Raw genomic sequence first — 24,739 nt, forward strand, 5'->3', positions numbered from 1 at the left:
GTTCATTGCAGTGAAGGGCGGGTTCTGCAAAGACAAACAGGTCTCATAGATAGTTGCCAAGGACACCGAATACATCTTTGCATTACACCTTGAACTAGCGTGCTCGTATCACCTGTTTTTATTGCATGTACTATAAATGACTGTAAAAGTTTGCAAATCTTGTAGAGACCTTGGCAATCAATACTTCAGCAGGAAATCTACAAAGAGGCGGGTGGGAAGAGAAGGGATCCAACTTACTAGTTTGCCTATTTGGTACAAGAACCATACCTTGACATTGAGAATTAATAAGTGTGTTCGATTTTCGCGGCGTCTCAGTCAGACGTGTAACATACGCAGAGTAGTTTCAATTTAGACGCTCAATTTGAAATCTTGGCTTTGCATTTTTATTAACAGGTAACGGAGTCTGGGAACATTCCTTGGCCTTCCTTAATCTGAACTTACTCTGGGTGCTTCTGATCTGTGACTTGAGTGCAAAATAAAGACTAATTTTTATCTGGGTCAATGTGGGGCCAAGTAGGGTGGCCAGTCCTGAAGGCCACTCCTGCAGCTTTAGTGTTTTTAATGTCTAACCACCAAACGGGTCATGCAAGTGTATGGACTGTTTTCTTTTCTTTTTAGGGTCTGCACAGTGATGGTAGGACTGGGAGTACTAATCAATCCCTGTGCCATGTTCAATCGGTCTGTTCTACTGATTTTTATTGTTGTTCTTGTTTCACCGTGTTAAATTTAAGTGTTTAAGAAGTGGACGCCCCGTGGAAAGCCCGACAAATCAAACAGCAGAGGAGGGTACCAAAGTCCCGGGGTCCCAGTTACAGTCTGCTATTGCTCTAGGCCCAGCAGGGGCGGACGTCGTTGAAGGCTACCGTGCAGGTTGGAGAAGATGAAATGGCCTCGCATCCCCTTTCCCGGAGGCTCGAGTCGGCAGATTTAGAGCTCCGACAATCTGTGCCCTCGCTTTGGACTGCGCCAGGGAGCAAAAAACCTGTGCTTTTTTGAAAGAGGCCGGGGCAACAAGGTAGAGAGCCGCAGCCAGAAGCAGCCCCGGGCCATAAACCCGAGGCCTGGATGGCTTAAGGCTGAAACCGCCCCCGCCCCCACCCTCACCCTGCTGGCCGAGCCCTCCCCCCTCCTAGCCACAGTGACCGGAATCCCAGCCTCCCCTTCTGATGCATAAAACATTCAGTGGCCTCCAGGGAGTTTTTGAAATTCTGGCGGAGGCTGCTTTATCCGTTGTTTCGCCCCCTGGGTCAAACACTGGTCCATTGGGTGAGTTGGAGGAGCGATTAGCTCAGCTATGGACTAAATTTAACCTGAGTCCCGGTGGCCGCGTCCCGCCCGCGGTCCTTTCCATACGAGTGGCTTTGAAGGTGTCACTGAGCTGTGCCCAAATCTAGAAAAGAATGGGAGGGGAACTGCATGAGCTTTTTAATTTTCTTCCTTTTCCCCTCTCTTCCTGCGTGTAAACTCGGGTAAAGGTGGGCGGTAATCCCCACTAATTGAGCCCGCGTGTGGAGGTAGCGACTCCGGCGTGGGTGCCACAGCGGTCGCGAAATATCGGGTTCTGAACCCGGTCAGCAGGGGTGGCAGCGGCCCTAGCAGCACCTAGGCAGGAAGAGGATACTTCCCGTTCGCGTTTGGTGATGGTTTCATGTGCTAGGACATGGGCGCGGACTTGCCCTCGGAAATAGGGTCTCTGGATGCTGAAATCATAAAGACGTTTTCCCTGAGGTTGTGCGCGCCGGCCCGCACCCTCCCTACTTCCTGAGCCCTCTGCCTGAGGCCACTGCTTTTAATTAATAGTATCAGAACGGTTCGTGGGAGAACCTGAAGTTCTTATCAAGACAATCTTGGTGGCGTAGGGAAGCGCGAGAGTGGGGGTGAGGGGGTAGGGGGTGGGAGGAATGGTGTAAAAAAGATTAAATACCAAAGAGAAAAGGAAAAGTACAGGCTAAACGAGACATTTAATAGAAAAGTGAAGTAAAGGATTTTTGACGCCACATTTTGTGTATTTAGTTTTAGGTTAAAAGAGCAGATGCAACATAAATATATATGTGTATAATTTCCCCCAAACCACTAACTAGCGAAATGGAACATTGTATCTGCTGAGAACCTTTCCCTGAAAAATTATCCTGAGCCTTTCTTCTCATTGTTGTCCAACCCCCCCCACCCCCAAGCATCAGGGGACGACTCTCCATAGAGCACATTTTTCATCTTCAGCAGCTTAAAGCCATGCCATGGAGAATCGTAATAAATTAGTTTCAGGAACAATATAAGTGATGCTGTAAAGCTTGGTCGTGTAGCATTGGTTTATCTAGTAAAAACCACCAAGCTCCAGAGTGGAGTCAAATCCTTGTCCCTTCTTCTAGTTCTTAACGTCGTTTATTTATTCATTCATCCATTCATTCATCTGAAACCCCTTCTTCTTGCTCCTGACACAGAATGGTTGGCAGTGTTACCTAAACTCTTCTCAGGGGTTTTTAAAGATTGAACAAATGCAATGTTTTTCTTAGATAATAATAAAACTTCGCAGAGTTTAATTTCTTGAATGCATGACTGTTTTTCTCATTATTGAAAATCCTCGTGTTGACAAATTTTGTCACAAAAGTTCTACATATTGTCAAAATAATTTTGTACACAGAACATATGACTATTTCCTGGTAGATCAGCTATTCTACCAGATACCAGTAAAGAATTAATTATTCAAAACCCAACCCACTTACATCGCGGATTACCAGTGGAATAAACTGAGACTATTGAATTAAAATATTATTTCTCTGCTGAGAACAAGAGATGTCAGGTGTCATTAAAGCTTCTGTGAATGAGGATGAAGAACTTGTCTCTAGACTTTGTGTTTTATGGAAATTATACATTTACATTTTGGCATAGAATAAAACAACCTTCATTCTCCAAGTATCTGGAAATATTTTTAAAGAGAATGTCCACAGGTGATCTGTAAACAACACACCTATGAAAGGTTTGCATAATAAATATAACCCGTTAATTGTAACTCTTCTGCCTCTCCCGTGTCTGGATGGTTTCCCATGAGCGATATGAACAGAGGCCACTTTTTTGACACGGTTTGCAAACCGCGTGGGCAACAAGCAACCAAAGAATGTGTTTTGTTCAAAAAGGTCGATTTATAGAAAAATTTTATATGATCTCACCCCTTTGTCCTCATTTCTAAAACAGCCAACAACTTGTTTTTCAAAGAACCTTTCAGCAAAATATTGGGAAGGAGGAAACTGAGAAAGTTTAGTAAATCCGATCTAAAAAGAAAAAGAAGAAACACCTAGCTCTTTGATCTCCCTGGCATTGTTGTTACAGCCTTAAAATATCAGCCAACCCTCTGGTAGGAAAAGAAAAATCTTACGGATTAAGTAACTATTTATCTCATGATGATAATTACTTGTTTGACCTGAAGTCACTCATTCCTGAAACCACGAAGTTAAATTGTTGAGATGTTTTTAAAAGCCGGCTCTCTGGCTGTATTGCTTGTGAACAAATGCCTGACCAAGAAGATCAGCGCATCTGGGATGGGTCTGAGCCCCACTTATGCAAGTCGAAAGCTAAAGGGTATGGGAGGGAGAAAGGGAAGTTTTCCATCAAATACATATGTAAAGAGGTACTTAAAGACTAAAACCACAGGTAGCTGGCACGGATGGGAACGGAAAACCATTCCCCCTCCTCTTCCCAGAACTCTTGCCGAGCTAGGTGGTCAGGAGCGTCATGGTAGAATATAACCCCAGAGGCCCAACGTGCAGTTTGAAGAAACGGTGGGGGCTTCCCCTAGTGGTGTGGCTTCAGAGCTGCCCCTAGGAACCCATTTAATTCCCTTTAAAGATACTTCCAGCCGTTTCTGGACCTCATGAGCTCAGGATGAAATCGGCATTCTAGGGTCAGCAGGCTTCCCCCTGCTACCGCGCGTGCAAAAGCACTTCCACAAGCCAGGGTTGACATCGCCCAAGACGAGGCGTGACCCGGGGCGGGGGAGGGGACTTAGCACGAGTCGAGTGAAGGATGCCCTGGCCTCGGGCTCCAGGCGCGGACCTTCGGGGGCTCCCCAGGGTGTAGGAGGCGGAGAGCGATCCGCTCCAGTCCAGAGCGGTGCAGCGCGGGGCGCCTCGCCCGGATGGTGGAGATTCCGGCAGTGGCGGCGGCAGTCACCGCCTGGGCCCCGCGAAGGCCCGAGAGAGCCACTGAGGTCTCGGGAGACCGGGCTTTGAGACTTGCTGGCCAGACCGCCGGTCGCCCTGGGGCCTTGGGAACAGGGAAATGCGCGCGCCGAGGCGGTGGCGGCCTCGCTGCTTTCAGTTTTCATTGAGTCTACTGGTTACTGTTTAACGTCCCCACCCACGTTTCAGTTTGTTTAGTAAATCGATCGGACTGTGAGAGTCAGGCCGCTGCCCTGTCGCCATTGAGCAAAGCTAATATTCTCCCAGCATATGGTCTAAAATATTTGCTAGAGATCGGGAAAAACAAACAAACAAACAAACAACAACAAAATTCTTAAGCCTCCTCTCCCAAGTCCCCTCAGCCCCACCCCCACTTCCCACCTCCTCGCTTTCAGCAAACTTCCCAGCCTGGGAAAAGTGCGGCGCGGGACAGCGCGGCGGGGTGGGTGGGGGACCTGCTGCCAGGAGATGCGGCGGCGGCCGCGCGGCTGACTGCGACTCGGGAGCTCCGGGAGCGGCCCGCGCAGGTAAGTTTCTCCGCCGCCGCCCGGGGCCCGGGCTGGCCGCAGCGCACCGCCCCGGCTGCTGCCGGGCGGGAGGAGCCTTGATTCCCCTGGGGCGGCCGAAGGAGGGGCTGAGCCCTAGGACCCCTAGGTCGGTCGGTGTGGAAAGCAGATGCCCCAAGGCCTCGCCCAGGCTGCGCTGGAGGGAAGAAGGCGCTGGAGGTGGGGCAGCAGGGAGTAGGGGGAGCGGGGAAGTGAAAGACGCCAGTCCTTCACCTTAGAAAAGAAAGAAAGAGAGAAAGGAGGAGAGAGATAGAGATAGAGAGAGCTGTATTTGTATTTGTTTGGGTGCAAAGAAAGCTTTGGTGGCTGTAGCGGGTCATGTGATTCCCAGGTCTCTAGGGGGTCTTCCGTGTAAGTACTTCTGTGGCCTGAGGCAAGTCCAGGACAAATGGATGTTCATGGACTCTGGAGGTCTGTGGGGAGGTGCTTGGTCCTGCAGCATCACCCCTTGCATGGTCTTTGCTCAAGTCTCAGCTTCCATCCGTCTCTCATGGACAAATTTTGGGAGTCGGCATCTGCCGGTGATGCTGTTGGGGGATACTTTAAATATAATATTGAGACCTTCCTAGCTAACTTTGGGATGACATGTCCTTTGGAAGCTTAGTTAACAACGTGCCAGTTAAGCAATAACCGTTCTGTGTCTAACTGAAATAAGCCAGCACGTGATAAGATCTTAGAATGGAATATATGTGCTTCATACCTGATGATCTGTGCTTATAAATCTTGCTCTGAACTGAGTCAAAGCACTGCTCCAACAAGCAAAACAATCAGCATGAGTTTTCACTTGCGGGCAAGAGCAAGAGAATACAGAATCCAGAAGCTCAAAAGTGAATGGGACGTCCTGGAAACTAAATACTCACTGAGAGCACCATTTCCTGGTTTTGTTTTTGTTAGTTTCTTCTGCTTTCTCGTTCATTTTACAGGTTTCTCTTCTCCCTTTAGAGGCAGTTATTTGTCATTAAACTGTTCTTCCTGTCTAGCTGTCACCGTTTTTCCATAGGAGTCCTCCTGTCCCCACCTCCTCACCACCACTCCCTCTCTTTTCATGTCCTGTGGACACTCTCATTCAGGCCACCTGATCTGCTGTGTGGTTGAAGTAGGTGAACAAGTAGTGTTGGGCTCTTTCCTGGTATCATTTGAAGGTGTGGCAAGGAGAGGGAGGTGGTGGTGAGTGTTGGTAAACTGCTCATTTTTCACTTTTCAAAATGGAGTGGAAAATTGAGAGCCATTTGTCTTCCCATTTCTCCTGAGCTCCAGTTATGGGCGTGCAAATAAGGCCATTTTTCCAACATGCTTTATGAAGGTTCAACCCTTTTACTAAAGTGTGTTTATTAAGATCTCACAAATATTGCATTCTTTAATCACGGTTATAGGCATACGGGATAGCGCAAATTTATTTTAGGGATTGCTAAGATTTTTAAAAAAATACTTCTTAGGCAAATAATAAGTATTTGTTTTCGAGTGCCTTGTTTTTTGTTTTTGTTTTTTTCTAAGATGAAGTCTTGCTCTGTCACTCAGGCTAGAGTATAGTGGCACAATCTCAGCTCACTTCAACCTCTGCCTCCCCGGTTCAGCCTCCAGAGTAGCTGGGATTACAGGCACCCACCACCACGCTCGGCTAATTTTTGTATTTTTAGTAAAGATGGGGTTTCACCATGTTGGTCAGGCTGGTCTTGAACTCCTGACCTCGTGATCCGCTCGCGTTGGCCTTCCAAAGTGCTGGGATTGTAGGCGTGAGCCACCACAACCGGCCTGTTTTTATTTATTTTAAATTCTTTTTTTTTCTATGAATTCTGAAGGTAATATTTTCTCATAAAACAACGTGAAAATTGTAGTAAAACATAAAAAGAGCCCCCCTCCTCCATGTATATGTAACTTCTGTTGATGTTTGGGTTTGTATTTCTCTAATCTCCATGTGTATAACACAGAAATTTTTCTTTTATTGTTTTAAAATTTGAATAATGGTTCATATCATACTAGTATTCTGAAATTTATTTTTCTTTAATATTTTTCAAACGCTTATCTGTCAATATATACAGATTTTTTTTTTAATGTGTCTACCCAAGGTAACCAGCCAATATCCCTCAGAATATTCACTTGGATTTTTCAATTCTAAGTATTACAAACAATGATGTGAATATCTACGTGCATTATCTTTGCATGGGTACTGTTGAATATTTATTCTGAGAAGAGAATTGCTGGCACCAGGGAGATGTTTGATAGATATTGCCAAGAGCCTTTCTAAACACCCACAGTATATTTATTGTACCATGCTTGCCAACACTTGATAATAATGACTTATTTAGAATGTTGTCAATCTATTGTTGAAAAATTGATTCCTCATTGTTGGGAATTGTATAAACCAGTCCCAGAACATCTGACTTGGGGATTTTGGCAATTTCGCTTTAAAAATATAATAAAATGGGAATGGAATTAAATACACTTGAATATACCACCTTATTCTGAGCTTGTAAAAGAATCTACTGCATTTGTTGCTAACTATCCATTTACTTAATGGCTGGAGATACTGACACATGGTAAGTGAGCATTTCTAGATTGCAAACATGGTCCACAGGTTGCAGTTGTGATTTTGTGGTTTGTACCTATACGTTCGCCCCCTTCCTAAGAGAAGATTCACATCCCCTAGGACAAAAGTATGATTTTAAATGAGGTCTTATCACTCTGGATCCTTTAAAAAGTTATCCGTGCAAATGAAACAACTGGGTATATTGTTGAAACAAACGCAGCCTTGCGATTACTTCTCTCCACCCTCCTCAAAGGTATTTATACCTATTAGTGTCAGTCCTGACACTCATATACAGACATAAGGAACTCTGCAAATATGGCTTACTCTTATTCTTATGTTTTAAAGAGTACACACACACACACACACACATACATACACATATATAGATAAGGTAATTCTTATGGAATACTTAATATGCACTAGGTACTATTGTAGGCAATTTATATGCCTTTTGCTTTTCAGATTCTTATAACAATCTTATGCCATTCATATTAACAGTCTTCCTACTTTACAGATGGGAAAAGTGAACCAGAGATAAATGAAATAACTTGACTAAGGTTACACGTTTACACGGGATAGAGTTGCGGATTCAAATGCAGGCACGTCGACTCTAGGTCGTGAACAGAACCATGGCTGCTCCATGTTCTCATTGAGTTGCTTACTGCACAGAGGTGCCTAACTGAGCAGAGGAAGGGTTGAAACCTTGACACTACCCACAAGCCAAGCCATGTCCCTTTGCTTTTGGCTAAATATTCCCTGGGGAAGGCACTTTTCTAGGCCACGAAATATCTGTAAGAGGTATCAGCACCCTTGCTGCTGTTGGATAATTTGTAGGAGCTATACAGAGCTATTTGTTTCCATATGTATCTTTGTAACTCAATACTATCTTACCCACTCATTATGGGTAGACCTTAAATAACAGATCTGCCTTATTGCCTGTTCTTCCCTACCTTATATTTTAAAATGTGTTGATAGAGTATGCTCTTTACATGATAGAATTAGCTGATAACATCTGATATTCCCCTGAAAAGCTTTCATTTTTATCAAAATGGTTTCCTGGAAAACGAATAAGGAGTTCATTTTTTTCTCTTTGTGTAACACTCAACATTTTGAAGAACATGAAGGTCTTTGAGGATGACCAGCTTCATGGGAAGTTCTGTGGTGTATAAGTCACAAGGGCAGGCCTTGTGGTCAGATGGCAAGGTTTACATCCCAGCCCAGTTTTTCACTAAATGCGAAGGGATGGGGAGCTTCGGCAACTTATCCTCTTTGAGGTCCAATTTCCTCATTTTTGAAATGTTTGCAATTATAATACCTGTGTCATAGAATTGGTAGGGTAATTATATATGCTAATCCATGGGAAACATTTAGAACAGTGCCTGGCACATTGAGTACCAGGTATGTGTTCTGTGTTGCTGTTCTTATGATAGAGTGAGATAATGCATCTAAAGCACTGCTTGACTTGTTGTAAGTTCTTAATAGGTGTCACTTGTTTTTATTGATCTTCTCTCTAGAGATTATTATATTTATATACACAAAGTACTTATAACTTCAGAAAATTGTGGACCCCTGGAAACCTGTCCAAACCCTCTAATAGGCCTTGGAGATGTATTGATGAATAAGAAAGAGAGTCTCTAATTTCTTGGAGCATTCAGCTAAGCAGTATAGAGAAAAATCACACCACGTATAGTTCAATGGCTGGAACATTGGCTTTGGAGTCATTCCCACCTGTGTGCAGATCTCAGCTCTGCCCCTTGTCAGTTGTGTATCCCAGAGCAAGTCATTTAATGTTTCTTCAGATTAAATAGCTATGAAATGAGAAAATAGTTCTTACTCTCAAAGTACATGTGGATAAATTCTTGCATTATTTAAATCAAGCATTTTATCTGTTGAATGTTTGACACTCCGTACACTCTATTTCAGTAGAGAAGAATCATATTTATAAAGGATAACAAAAAGTTGACAAGAAATCTAGACAGTTTTTCCCCATCTAATTTAAAAGTATCATTATTTAATAGTAGGATATCATTTAAAAGTATGATATCAACTGGACCTGACAATTTAATGTTTTAAATATTTTGAATCTTTGCTCCCTTGGGCTTAGGCACTGTCTTGTGCGTTGCTTACGCTCTTGGCTGACTGAAGATTATGGACTGTGTTTCAAATTTTTTTTTTTTTGCATTTTCTTATTTCAGACATCATAGTTATAGGTTTCAAATAAAGTTAATACACATTACTTTAGCAGAAATTAAGTTATAGGGTCTGTACACAGTACCTGGAATACAAACATAAGTAAAGCAATGTCTCTACCCACAAACAGTAATAGTCTACCTTGAAGACAAACATAAGGTGACACTATTATATTGGGATAATAAATAATTATAATTAGTATAATACCATGGAAAACAGAAGCAAAAAAGGATACTTTTAGCTTGAGTAGCCTGGAGATATATCAGGGAAGTGTTAATGACTTCTGATGAGAACTTGCTGAGTAGAGAAGAATTAGAAAAGTATTTGGGGCAGAGGAGATTGCACTTGGAGTAGAAATAGTGGCAAGAGATGAAGTGGGGAAGGAACACTGGGCCAGATTCTAACAATATTGAATGTAGTAACAAGGACTGGACGATGTCTGCTAGGCACTGGGAAGACATCAAAATCTTTAAGCAGGTTGAGTTAAGATTTTCTTTTTTTTTAAAAGATTGACTGGAAGCATTTTGGAAAATAGATTAAAGACAGAAAGAAAGGGAGAGGAGAGGAGGACAGGAGAGAGCAGGGGAGGGAAGGGGGAGGGGACAGGAGGGGAGGGGAGGGGAGAGGATTAGTAAGAACTTGTAAGCAATTGTCCAGTGGCAATGAAGATGAGAAAAGATTAGAATCTGTAGGTTTCAAAGGTATTTAAACTGAATTGAACGATTACAGAATATGTAAGATGAAGGGGTGAGAGAGATTGAAACTGACTTACATTTCTATATTTCTCAGCAATGACTTAGAAACAACCCTTTCCTAAGATTCTCCTGTCTGACTAGGGATATCTATTAAAAAAAAATTATTGGCTGAGCGTGGTGGCTCATGCCTGTAATCCTAGCACTTTGGGAGACTGAGGCAGGTGGATCACTTGAGGTCAGGAGTTTGAAACCAGTTTGGCCAACATGGTGAAACCCCACAAAAAAAAATTAGAGTGGGCATGGTGGCGGGCGCCTGTAATTTCAGCTACTTGGGAGGCTGAGGCAGGAGAATTGCTTGAACCTATGAGGTGGAGATTGCAGTAAGCTGAGATTGTGCCATTACACTCCAGCCTGGGTGGCGAAGGGAGACTTTGTCTCAAAAAATTAAAAAAAAAAAAAATTAAAAATTTATTATTCACCATGCTAAGTATAATTGTTGAGTCCCGGGGAACTATTATTCAAACCTAGTAAAAAGCCCACTCACTTTTCCTGGAGTAGGTTAATTAAGTGATTAAATGTAAAATCTTTATTTTTAAGTCAGATTTATTGCGATATAATTTGCCATCAGTAAAATCCCTTTTAATGCATGTGTTTCAGTGAGTTTTGAAAAAAGTATGTAGTTTTGTAACCATTACCACAATGAAGATAAAGAATATTTCTGCGCCCATCTCCCTCAAACTCCCTGTGCCCTTTTGTCATTTTTCCCCTCCACTACACCCCAGGCAACCACAGATCTGATTTCTGTCATTAATGTTGCCTTTTATATATATAAATATATATATAATATATATTTATATAATATTTATATATAATATTATTTATATAATATATATATAAATAATATATAAATGGAATCATATAGTATGTACCCTTTTATGTCTTTTTTTTTTAACTTAGCATAATTATTTTGAGATTCATTCATCTTATTGTGTGCATCAGGAGTTTATTCCTTTGGGGGAGAAAAAAACCCTTGGATTTATGAGATATTATTGACATACCATAAACTGCATATATTTAAAGTGTACAATTTGAGAAGTTTTGATATATGTGTATACCCATGAAATCACCACAGTAAAGATAGTGAATATAGCCAACACCTCCAAAGGCTTTTTAAAGCTCTTTTATACACTCTTTCTCCTGGTCCTTGCCATCCCCTCCTCCCCTGTAAATTCGTTTGCATTTTCTAGAATTTTATATCCACGGGGTCATGCAGTGTTATTTTGTGTCTGGCATATTTCACTCAGTGTAATTATTTTGAGATGTATTTATACGCTTGCATGTATGAATAGTTCTTTTTAAAAATATTTTTTGCTAAATAGCATAATGTTGTATAGATATTCTGCAATTTGTTTATTTGTTCACTTGATGAACATTTGGGTTGTTTCCAAGTTTTGGCTATTACAAATAACGCTGCTACGAACTTTCTTGTATCCAGTCTTGGTGTATACACTTACATTTGTCTTATATGATTACCTAGGAATAGAATGGTTGGGTCAAAGGCAAAGAGTTATCAATCCGGTTTCCAGAGTGGTTGTCCGATTTTACATTTCCACCAGTAGGGCTTGAGAATTCCAGTTTCTTTACATCCTAACCAACACTTGGTATGATCAGTCTTCTAATTTTAGACATTCTAAAAGGTATGAGATATTCCATTGTGATTTTGATTTGTATTTCCCTAATGACTAATGATTCTGAACATCTTTTCACGAACTTATGTAACATAAATGATTATCTTTGGTGAAGTTTTATTCAAATCCTGTGCAGTCCCCTTCTTTTAAAACTGAATTGTTTTTTTTTTTCATTATCAAGTTAAAAGAGTTCCATATATATTATAGATATCAGTCCTTTTTAAGATATGGGTTTTGAAAATATTTTCTCCCCACATGAATTTATTCTTGTACAATGGATAGGATTTGATCAACAGAAAAAGGGTAAAGGATATTATAATCATAAATGGGAATAACCTGTACAAATGAAAAAAATAAAAAATTGGATTTACGAGGCCTCAATATGCAGTAAAATAGAAAAAGGTGATAGAAAATGAGTTTTCAAAAATAAAGATTAGCCTAAATATAAAGACCTATTTGTGTCATGCTATGGAATTTAGACTCTTTTGTGAGCACTAATTCTACTACAACAACAATACAACAACAATAGTTATACTAAGAATTGAGTGTTACAGTTTATATTTTTTTTATATACACAGTCTATAGTGTTTCCCCTGCATTAGTTTACTTTAGTCTTGTGACAACTATGTGAAGGCACAGAGACTTGGAGCCATGTGAAGTCAATATCAAATATAGGTTTTTGGAGTTTAAGCCAATGCCTTTTCAACCAGTGCGTGCATGTGTGTGGGGGGGGGGGCGGGGGGGGAGGTCATGCATGTGTAAATTTAATGGGTTGTGAGGAAAGAATGACAACTGGATTGGTCTACAAGGGCTCAGAAGGACACTTTCCCAATAGGGCAGGAGACAGTGTCCTGCTGAGCTCTGGCAGGTGGTACAATAGGTTCTGATAAAGGTTAGGGTGTATAGCTGTACTTTAAAATGACAATTCACAGATATTATAGAACGGTTCACAAAAATTTCAAAATCTCAGAAGATATTTTAGATTCTGCGAATTATTTTTTAGTTGTCTTTTATTTGTAACCTGACTCTAGATAAAGTAAAATTATATGGGTCAATTTGTTAAGAAAAAATCATGTGATCAAGTTCTAGTCTTTATTTTTAATTTCATGATTTTTATTTTTAGTTTCTCATGGGAATTCAAAGAACTTACTTTTTCAAACACAGTCCTTTTGTTCAGTATATTCTGATTTCATTGTCTTGCTCAGGGCTCTGCCCTGACTTTTTTCTCCATACCGCTGACATGCAATTTGAACCTCAGATCAACTTCAGAAACTTGAATGAAAATTACCTGCTGAACAGGCTTATGATTTGGAAGTTTTCATTTTTTTCTTCAGTTTTTGAACTTACATTGAAGTTTTGAAATGTCCTGATTTGCTGTGTTTTCAAAATTTTCACCCATTTTTAACTCCTATAGATTTTTTTTATGGTAAAGTAACAGTGGCTTATAACCCAGAGAAATTGAAGTCTACTTGCAAGTGTGTGGCTTCTCCATATTAAAATGGTGTACCCGTATAAGGAAGGTAAAAATGATTTTAAAAGTAATTATGTTTAATATGCTAATACACATTACTGTATGTTATTTGTATATCTTTTGTGTGATCATTTCAAAATCAGTTTAAGAACTGCTCATGTATTGTACAGCATGTCTATGTAGACTTCACATGGGATCTGCGATTTTCTCACAGATAAACCTAGAAGGCCTAAACTTCTTTTAAAATAAATTTGCAAAATCATTCTGTTTACATTCATATTACTTAATTAGTTTGGGATGATGAAAAACACATGCAGGTTTTGGAGTTCAATACACTTGATTCAAGCCTGCAGCTTTGAACATGTGAGCATGTTAGCAAACTTCCTGGAGCTCTGCCTACCCACTTCACTGTACATTGTGAGACATAAATAAGATGGCATTTAAAGTGCTCAGCATAGAGTCTGGCAAAAGGTGGATGTACTTAATAAATGTTGTGATTGCTTGCTATCTTGACTCTTCTCTATATTAATATTTCTATATATTTATTCTGATTTCTGTAGGTTTGGTACACAAACATATGAGCATGTGCATGCGCGTGCAAGTGTGCGCGCACACACGCACACACACTGCTGTGACTAGTCAACATTCTCTTATTTTTATTTTTGATAGATGAGGGTCACCCAGGCTGAAGTGCAGTGGTGTGATCATAGTTCACTGTAGCCTCAAACTCCTGGCCACAAGCCATCCTCCTGCCTCAGCCTTCCGAACAACTGGGATTACAGGGAGTTAACATTTATTCAGTTTATATATGCTAGACACTAAGTGCTTCACATATATTAAATTGTTTAATTCTTTTAATAACTCTATAAGGTATAAGCTGTTGTTATCACCACTATGCTGCTGAGGAAACTGAGTCAAGGAGATGTTATGAATTATGAATACCCAGTGAGACTAAACAACCAGTATAAGCATTAAATAGGAACCAAGGCCATTCGTCTCCAGAGCCCAATTTCTTCTGATAATAACTTTAATACTAATAAGGTCTTATGCTATTAATCTCATCTCAGTTTTTACAGTATCTTCTAAAGCTAAAAATGAAATAAGGTAATTTTATTTTTCTCCTTCTCTGTGTTCTGTCGATTATTTATATGAAGCATATGAATGATTTCACTGAATTCAATTTGAGCATCAATTAGGTGAAAGTAATTTAACTGATATTTCATGTGTAAATAAACGATATGGCAGATTGACTTCTGAGACATGTTAGAATAGATTTTGTGAAACCCTGAACATGATATTTTAATTGAAACTAATTTATGAAATCAGGAATAAACATTGTAATAGTCACATGTTTGATCAAATAGAACCTGGTGCTTATGGTATTAATTTTTATCTAGTTTTTCCCAGATAAAATTTGAATACGTAGTTAATTAAAAATGTGTATGCCTTACTCTCTTCTCTTCAAAAATCACAAATAAGTATTGTTTAGAAAGTTTCTTGATGGGTAACTACTTAGTAAAACTTCTTGGGAAGTGAGGCTTACAATTTAAAAGACATGGCATGTTTCAGAAGCTAATTTTTTTTTCTTTCTTAATTTAGTTGGTCACTTCCTTTCTAGACAAAGAATCCTGCTACCTGAAACTATCCTCATTATGGGTGTATTAAATAGGAAACTTGGGTATATTTGTACCTAGCACATGTAACATATATTGAATTACTCTCTATTACCACATGGCTTATGAATTTTAATGGTCATATTTTTCTTCTATTTATGCATAGATTCCCAGAATGTTAAAACTTGTATAACTTGCAAAGTAATTGTTGTGTAAGTAGAGAATATTTTGAATTTATATCCTCAAGCTGCCTTACATTACTCGAGTTGTAATGGAGAATAAATAGTGTGCCTGAATAACATGTAGTTTTATGATTTAAGCCCAAAACAATTTTGGATAACATTGTGGTTTTCTAGTACATAAAACACGTATTTTTTCTTATAAATGAGTTCAAAATCTGACATTTTGTTTGTAAAATTGAGCTAACATTTCTTTGAAAGAAGTAGCTATGATAAAAATGTATCCTTTGTTAAAAAGGGTTACAATTCAATTAGGCAAGAGTTTTTGAATGGGTTTTATTTGCAAAACATGTCGTGGCTCAAGTGACTTAAAAAAATAAAATCCTGCCGGGCGCGGTGGCTCAAGCCTGTAATCCCAGCACTTTGGGAGGCTGAGACGGGTGGATCACAAGGTCAGGAGATCGAGACCATCCTGGCTAACAGGGTGAAACCCCGTCTCTACTAAAAAGTACAAAAAATTAGCCGGGCGAGGTGGCGGGCGCCTGTGGTACCAGCTACTCCGGAGGCTGAGGCAGGATAATGGCGTAAACCCGGGAGGCGGAGCTTGCAGTGAGCTGAGATCCGGTCACTGCACTCCAGCCTGGGCGACAGAGCGAGACTCCGTCTCAAAAAAAAAAAAAAAAAAAAAAAAAAAAAAAAAAAAATAATAATAATAATAATAATAAAATAATAAAAACATAAAATAAAATAAAATCCTTGGAATTTAGGAACTGGCAAATTAGTTGGGAAAATAACTACAAGTTTCACTGAAATTGGACTATGGTAGGTGTTGTAATATACAAATCACTTATTCCGGGATACTAATATACATACATACATAGAAACACAAACACACACACACATATATAACATTATATATTAAATACACATTCACACATAATATATGTATATCTATGTATATATATTATTATTATTAGTTTTTGAGACATAGTCTTGCTCTGTTGCCAGGCTGGAGTGCAATGGCACGACCTTGGCTCATTGCAACCTCCACTTCCTGGGTTCAAAAGATTCTCCTATCTCAGCTTCCCCAGTAGCTGGGACTATAGGCGTGCACCACCATGCCCAGCTAATTGTTGTATTTTTAGTAGAGACTGGGTTTCACCATGTTGGCGAGACCAAGAGATGGTCTCGATCTCTTGACCTTGTGATCCGCCCCACTTGGCCTCCTAAAGTGCTGGGATTACAGGTGTGAGCCACTGCGCGTGACCTATATATATTCAATACACATTCACACACATATGTGTATATCTGTGTGTATATATTATTTATATGCATTAATAACATACATCAGAATATTAACACATGTAAATACACATGTGCATTTAGATTGTAAATATATGAAATGCTTCATCCTAAGTTTAATTGAATTAAATAAAAGAACTTAACCACTCAATCATTTGCTGTATTTTCCGTTATCTATCATTAGTGCCATTCTTACACTTAAGTATTATTCCTTGAACAATTTGTAAATTTAAAGCAAAGAAAAAGCAAAATTAGAAGAGCCATCAAAACTGGTGAAGATTATTTTGATAAAAGAAGAAAATGGGACAAAAATGTGGGAAATTAATGTAAACTAGAATAATATAAATTCACTTCTATAAAAATATGTATAACAAAGAGATTGCATATCACCTTTTAAAAAATAGTTTTTTACAGTTATAGGAAAAATACACAGACCTTATTTAAAAAATACATTTTTTCCTAAATGAAGAAAAAGAATGAATATAATATATATTTTAGGTAGGAGTGTTAGTTTGCTAGGGCCACCATAACATAATTCCACATACTGGGTGGTTTAAATAACAGAAATTTATCTTTTCTCAGTTCTGGAGGCTAGAAATTTAAGATCAAGGTTTCAGCAGGCTTGGTGCGTTCTGAAGCCCTTCTCCTTGGCTTGCAGGTGGCTGCTTTCTCCTGATGTCCTCATATGGCTGCCCCTAGATTGGTGTCTGTCTATGTCCTGATCCCCTTTTATAAGGACACCAGTCATATTGTATCAGGGCCCACCAACATGACTTCTTCATCTTACCTTAGTTATTTCTTTCTGAGGTACCACTGGGGGTTAAGATTTTAACATATGATTTGAGGAGGGACACATAGTTCAGCCAATAATAACAGAGCAGCCATAAAATGGTTTTGTCTCATTAGAAGCTTGGATGTTTTAAATCTTCTTTACAGTCTATGCATATATTTGTTTTGGACTATCAATTAAGTTAACACGGTTCAAACATCTAGAATCAAAACCATTTGTTTACTTGTAGAAAGCTTTCCTCTCTCTTAACACTCATCCTCATCCACACTTTCCTTGTTGTTGGCCTTAGCATATTCCCCCTTTGACAAGTCCTTCTGGCTAGGACAAACAGCAAAACTGATGTGACTTGAGGATGATATCTGCAGTCACTGAATATATAGAAAGAAGAATCTTTCATGAATAACCTAGCGATAAATCTCTCTCTCTCTCTCTCTCTGTCTCTCTCTCTTTTTGTTTTTGTTTTTTTGTTTGTTTGTTTGTTTGGTTTTGTTTTGTTTGAGATGGAGTTTCGCTCTTGTTGCCCAGGCTGGAGTGCAATGGCGCGATCTCAGCTCCCCGCAACCCCTACCTACCCGGTTGAAGCGATTCTGCTGCCTGAGCCTCCGGAGTAGGTGGCATTACAGGCATGAGCCACCGTGCCTGGCTAATTTTGTATTTTTCGTAGAGACAGGGTTTCTCCATGTTGGTCAGGCTGGTCTCGAATTCCTGATCTCAGGTGATCCGCCCGCCTCGGCCTCCCGAAGTGCTGTGATTTCAGGCGTGAGCCACTGTGCCCGCCTGTGATAAGTTTCTTGTGTTTTAAAAATTTATTTTTGTCTGCTACTTATGTACAAAGCACTATTTTCCCATCATGGCCTTTGAGTAAATGATAGTGTTTTGATTAAATAACAGCAGAGGGAAGTTCTGTGGGCATGCATGTTTGTGTCCCTGAGACTATCAGAAGTTAAACAACAGTGCCAAAGTAAGCTGAACTCCAAAGCAAGGCAGATACTGTGTTTGCATTTGGGAGAAACAGTTTAAGTATTTCTTTGAGGCTTTTGTACTCTGCTCGGTTCAGGTCCTCATACAGGCATTTATGTATCACCTTAATTTATAAATGGTGAGTTTTAGTAAGAAACGTTGAATTTACACAAAGAATAATCCAGAGGCTACTACACTGGGTACTTCTCTTGAATCAACAGAAAGAAAAACACAGCAAAGCGCCCTTCATGCGGAGCAAAAGTTTCAAGATGTTAGACCCATTCCGAGGTACTCTACCTATGGTGGCATCCCCTCTGTCTGTTTGAAAGAGATAAATACACATAAGCCTTTAAGATACAAAGGGCAGTTTCTGTATTTGAAGTTATGCATTCAACAGGTGATTTCAGGGTTTCTCAGGTCAAATCCTAACAACTCTTATTGCAGTACAAGCTCCATGATTCACGCCCACAAACACTTCAGTGTCACTTACAGTGTAATTTCAGCTCATGGATGTTTGGAAGAGTATGCTCACTCCCGTGAGTCTGTTTTAAAACAGTGAGTGATTAGTTGTGTTACGGCTTTAGCGATCTTGCAATAAATATATTAGGAACAGTAGTTCGTTCATTTAGAGAAATTTATCAGGTCCTAGCTATGTAACTTCTTTGTGCCTTAGTTTGCACATCTCTCATCTGGGATACCACCACTTACTTCCGTAGGATTCCTGAGAATCTTCAACTGAACAAGATATATAAGACAACACTCAGCACCATTTCTGGTACTTGGCAGTTGCTTAATCAACTGAAATATTTTTTCTCTACTATTTTTAATTTCCTCTTATGATATCAGAACTAGGTTAAAAAAAAAGAACTCCCAATTTTTTTTTGCTTAAATCAAAAGCCAGGAGTCTTCTTAATTTCTGTCTTCTCCTTACACATCTTATCTAATTCATCAGTAAATTAGAGATCTGCCAATGTTACCTTCAAATGGGCCTCACGTTTTCCACTTATCTTTACCTCTATAACTACTATGTTGTCTGAGCCAATTGTGTACCCGGACCACTGCTGTAAGTCTACGAACTGCTTTCTCAGTAACCACGTTGCTCCCTTCAAGGGAGCATTAAAACGTAAATAAGAATACGTTGTCTTCTTGCTTAAAATCATCTGATTGGTTCTCATTGTGCTAGGAATAAAGTCCAGACTCTTTGTTGTGGCCTATGAGGCATCTGATGTTCTGGCCTCAGCCAGAGGCCAAGAGAGGTAAGAGAGATCTTACCTCTTGCAACTCTCTTTGACCCCCCCAAGTTTTAGTCACATCTGAGTTTTCTTTATTCTCCTTAAATTAGTCAAGCTTTTTTTTTTTTTTTCTTTTTTTATCTCAGGGCCTTCATCTCTTTGTTCAATATTCCTTCCAAACCCTTCCCTGACCTCCCATCCACAAACATCACATGAATATATTTTATCCTTTAGTTCTCAGTTTCTATGAGTTTCCTCTGATTTGTACAGGTGTCTTTTTTCATATTTATTGATGATTGGAGATAACTGAATAGACCCAGCTGACTGGGAGGTCTATCAGCAGCAGAAGGTTGAGAGGATATTGTCACAGAAGACCAGGGAGCAAGAGGAGAAAGGAAATTAGGATACTGAGTATTTAATGAAGCAAAACAAACAAACAAAATAACTCTGACTCATTCTTTACATATAACCTGAATATGTATATGACATGACATAATTATTTTTGTTTGGATTAAGATATGATGATTACTAAGAAATGCTAGTTGATGATTCTAAAGCAGTACTGGACAATAAAAGTATAATTCAGCCTCATGTGTACTTTTAGTTCTCTTACAGCCACATTGCAGGTAAGTGGAAACAAAGGAAAGTCACTTTAATAATCTATTTTATTTAACTGAATATATTAAAAATATAATCACTTCAATGTATAACCAATATAAATGGACAAATTATTAATGAGAAAAAACAAAGCAAAATTATTAATAAGATATTTTCTGTTCTTTTCTCATAGTAGGGCTTGGAAATCTGTGCATTTTACACTTGCAGCATATCTCACTTCACCTAGTCACAGTGCAGAGCTCTGTGATCACATGTGGCCAGTGGCTACCGAATTGGTCAGTCCAGGTCTAACGGTTATTTAAAGGAAGTTTAATCTGCACCAACCTAATTGGTCAGTCCAGGTCTAAAGGTTATTTAAAGGAAGTTTAATCTGCGCCATTCTTTTATCGTCTAGGATGACTTTTTATTCAATTTTGTGACAATTTAACTTTGAATTGGTTTTTTAGATTAGATATACCAGCTTTCTATTTTCAATGACTTTTAAATAGATTTATGGGAAAAATATTTTCTTGCATTTATGAAAAATCTATCATCTCTATCTTAATTATGTTTGAAGATAAATAAGGTTGACAGGGGTTAGATTACACTGGAGAGTTGACAGTGCTGCTAGACTTTCCACAACTTTTAAGATTTACGTAAGGCAGTTTATACGGAAATTGCACATGCAAGTGGTTCACAAACTTGAGTGGGCATCAGAATCAGCGGAAAGCTAGTAACTCTCAAGATTTTTCGGCTTCACCCCAGGACTCAGTAGGGCTAGGATGGCGCCGAGCACCTGCATTTGTAGCAAGTTTGCAGGTGCTGCTGCTGCTGCTGGTAGAGGCCCGTACTGGCATACACCATCTCATCTCTCCACATGCATGGTGCACGTGGAGATTGCCTTGAGTGACAGGGCATGCTTTTCTTCTTTATATGGTTGATGATGCAGACCTTGGAAACGACTCTTTTTTTCCTTTGTTTCTATGTGTGTGTGCGCCAGTTGGAGGGTAGAGGGAGGAAGTTACTTACCTGTTCATTATGCTGTTATGTTCTACTCTGAGAAAACAGTAGCAAAATAACTTTAGGGGAAGCGTAACAACAGAATAAATTCCAGAGAAGGAAACTGAGATCAGTGACCAATACAAGCTCCTAGTGACTGTTCCATATATTTTACCACGCTGTGAGGGGTGGGGAAATAGGAAGGTATTTTACCTGTACAGTGTCTATTTTCTAGGTCCAGATGACAGACTATTACTGAAGTAATAATAGCTTTGTTGAATACTGAACCAAAAGCTAATATTTTCCCCAGAGTAATTTATCTGTTTTCTAGCCATTATGATATCCACTAAGTTCTAAGTGTTAAATTAGCTTTGAGGCTCACATGGAAATAAGTACCATTGTTTATATGATCAGGCCAGTGCTTGCTCAGCTACTGCTTCATGTTGGATTTCTGCAAAGCTGCAATTGTGTGAATCAGGCCTCAGTGGATACTATGTAAAATGAATGTCAAATTTCTGAGTGGTGAGGAAAATCATTATCAAAGTAAATATATTAACTTTGATAAGGCTATACATTTTAAGATTTTTTTAAAAAAGGCTAAATTTAGGAAATAATCCAGTGAAATTAATCTTTCCTCCTTATGTTCTCTGAAAACTTTTATTTCCTTGCTACATTATCTAATATTTATTGAGCATTTAATATTTGCAGGCACTGCTCTAAATGCTTTATCAGCATTAGTTCATTTAGTCCTCATAACAAGCTGATGACTATATTATTATCATTCCGATTTTACAGATTGGTGTTACACAACCAGTTAGGAGCAGAGATGATATTCTCCTGGACTTAACTGCCACATTGTATCTTCCTCTGTGAGATTCAGCTGCCTTAATGCCTGCTTTCAGCACTCGGTCTTTCTTCCTTGACCTTCTCCTAGTCCATAAACTTATACCCAACTATACATCCATTTGAAATAGTTTTGGCCAGGAATTTTTTTCCCTTTTCCATAATTTTATACTTTTTTCTCCCTCCATGTCTTCCCTGTCATTCACCTTATCTGAAAGTATAATCTCTCTTCTTTTGGCTTAACTCTGCCCTTAATAACATTTTACATTAGTTAGCTCTCATAACTTTCAATTTATTTATGACTATTCTTTTTTTATTTTTTGATATGGAGTCTCACACTGTTGCCCAGGCTGGAGTGCAGTGACGCAATCTCGCTCACCGCAAGCTCTGCCTTCTGGGTTCATGCCATTCTCCTGCCTCAGCCTCCTGACTAGCTGGGACTACAGGCGCCCGCCACCATGCCCGACTAATTTTTTTGTATTTTTAGTGGAGACGGGGTTTCACTGTGTTTGCCAGGGTGGTCTCCATCTCCTGACCTCGTGATCCGCCTGCCTTGGCGTCCCAAAGTGCTGGGATTACAGGCGTGAGCCACCACGCCTGGCCATTTATGACTATTCTTAATTATAAAAGGAGAAACAGAACATTTAAAGAATTTTTTAAATGAAAATCAAATCACTATCCAGCACACACATACTTCCTTCTTTGAAACTTTCTGCCCAGTTTCTTTCTTTTTTTTTTTTTTTGAGACAGAGTCTTGCTCTGTCGCCCAGGCTAGAGTGCAGTGGGGCAATCTTGGTGCACTGCAACCTCCACCTCCCGGGATCAAGCAATTCTTCTGCCTCAAACTCCCGAGTAGCTGGGACTACAGGTGCGCGTCACCACACCCAGCTAATTTTTGTATTTTTAGTAGACCCGGGGTTTCACCATGTTGGCCAGGATGGTCTTGATCTCTTGACCTCATGATCCACCTGCCTTGGCCTTCCAAAATGCTGAGATTACAGGTGTGAGCCACTGCGCCTGGCCCTGTCCAGTTTCTTATATGTGTGTGTTTGTTGGCAGGTGTATGTTTTTTATTCACTATGAGTAATACGTATATGGATTTTTACATTGATTATTGAATTTTTTTTTCCTTATTAGAGTAATATTTAGCATTATCTTCTTAATATCAAATTAAATGTTCATTAAATAGAAATAATACAACCTACCGAACCCTTTTTAAAATTTTTGTACAGGTTGAGAATGTTTATTAATACAGCATTTTAAATTTTTTACCTTTATTTTGTTTTTTAAATTTCCACTTTTATTTTTGATTCAGAGACCACATGTGCAGGTTTATTACAAGGGTATATTGGATGATGCTAAAGTTTGGGCTTCTACTGATGCCATCACTCAGATAGTGGCAATAATACCCAACAGGAAGTTTTTCATCTCTTGCTCCCTTCTCTCCCTCGCACCTTTTGGAGTTCTCAGAGTCTACTGTTTCTAACTGTATGTCCATGTCTACCCAAGATTTAGCTCCCACTTATAAGTGAGAACGTGCAATAATTGGTTTTCTGTTTTTGTGTTAATTTGCTTAAGATAATGGCCTCCAGTTGCATCCATGGTGCTGCAAAGAACATGATTTTTCAATTTTTTAAATGACTGCATAGTATTCCATGGTGTGTGTGTGTGTGTATATATATATATATATATATATATACACCATCTTTTCTTTATCTAATCTACCATTGATGGGTGCTAAGGTTGATGCCATGTCTTTGCTATTGTGAATACAGCTGCGATGAACATACAAATGCATTTGTCTTTTTGGTAAAATCATTTATTTTCCTTTGAGTACATACCTAGTAATGGAATTGCCAGGTCAAGTAGTTCTATTTTTAGTGTTTTGAGAAATATGCAAACTGTGAATAGAGCTGCAATGAACATACAAATGTATTTGTCTTTTTAGTAAAATCATTTATTTTCCTTTGAGTACATACCTAGTAACAGAATTGCCAGGTCAAATGAGAGTTCTATTTTTAGTGCTTTGAGAAATCTGCAAACTGCCTTCCACAGTGACTGAACTAATTTACATTCCCACCAATAGTGTAGAAGCATTTCCTTTTCTCTGCAGCTTCACCAACATCAATGCAGCTTATTTACTTATTTATGTATTTATGTATTTATTTAATTATTTATTTTTGAGACAGAGTTTTGCTCAGCCACCCAGGCTGGAGTGCAGTGGTGCGATCTCGGCTCACTGCAATCTCTGTCTCCCGAGTTCAAGTGATTCTCCTGTCTCAGCCTCCCGAGTAGCTGGGATTACAGGCACCTGTCATCATACCTGGCTAATTTTTGTATTTTAGTGGAGATGGTGTTTCACCATGTGGGTGAGGCTGATCTTGAACTCCCAACCTTAGGTGATCCTCTTGCCTTGGCTTCCCAAAGTGCTAGGATTACAGGCATGAGCCACTGCGCCCAGCCCAATACAGCTTTTAAAAAATCAACTTATCTAGTATTAACTTCCAGAAGTTAATTTAGTGAGTCAACAAATTAGCCTTTTTCTGGCTTTTTACATATATCCTTGTATTGGTTTTGCTTTTGAATGATTTTTTTTTTTTAAAGTTAATGGTAGCCAATCTTAATCGCACACTCAAATTTTTACATATATATACACACATACACACTTCTCTAACAATTGCTACCCCACATAGAAAATTTCCAACTCCCCAAAAGTATCACTGGGCTCCTAACCAGGCATAGGTTAATTTCACCTATTTTACTGTCTTGCTGTGTATTTTTGTTGTTGTTCTGTGGTATGCCATTGGATGAATATGCCACAAATAATTTACCAAATCTACTGTCGATGGTCAGTTAGGTTTCCCGTTTTAGGCTATTACAGTAAAACTGTCTTGCACATAGTTTATAAGTCTTTT

General features: G+C 39.3%; 1 protein-coding gene across 3 annotated transcripts in view; it reads left to right on the forward strand.

Annotated features, from left to right (window-relative positions):
• Nucleotides 1-4,167: 4,167 nt before the first annotated feature.
• The window catches only part of HNF4G (hepatocyte nuclear factor 4 gamma), a 150,311-nt gene continuing 129,739 nt past the window's right edge, over nt 4,168-24,739 (forward strand). The window contains exon 1 of one of the 3 annotated variants that reach the window (XM_025394277.1): nt 4,168-4,699. The gene's annotated coding sequence lies outside the window, so the exon portion shown is untranslated. Of the gene's footprint in view, nt 4,700-4,770; nt 4,898-24,739 lie in introns of those variants that run through there. The other 2 variants (XM_025394279.1, XM_025394278.1) reach the window with 2 other exon arrangements.

The sequence above is a fragment of the Theropithecus gelada genome, chromosome 8 (genome assembly GCF_003255815.1).
Source record: "Theropithecus gelada isolate Dixy chromosome 8, Tgel_1.0, whole genome shotgun sequence".
Lineage (NCBI taxonomy): Eukaryota > Metazoa > Chordata > Mammalia > Primates > Cercopithecidae > Theropithecus > Theropithecus gelada.